Here is a 201-nt window from a genome sequence, read left to right as displayed (position 1 = left end):
GAGGGGAGAACTCTTTGCCTCTGGTTCCCTAACTGCTCACCCTTCCTCTCCTGCTGCTTTATAACTGCTGCCGCTATGGAGGTGGTGGTTATATTGCAAGCCTCGGTGAGGTGATTGCCACGGGCGCTGCCACAGAAAGGATCAGCGGGATAAAGACAGCAACGAAATTGCAACATCGACAAAGACATCGACAAAGGCAAT

The sequence above is a fragment of the Penaeus monodon genome, chromosome 28 (genome assembly GCF_015228065.2).
Source record: "Penaeus monodon isolate SGIC_2016 chromosome 28, NSTDA_Pmon_1, whole genome shotgun sequence".
NCBI lineage: Eukaryota > Metazoa > Arthropoda > Malacostraca > Decapoda > Penaeidae > Penaeus > Penaeus monodon.
Note: the sequence above shows the minus strand (reverse complement) of the source record.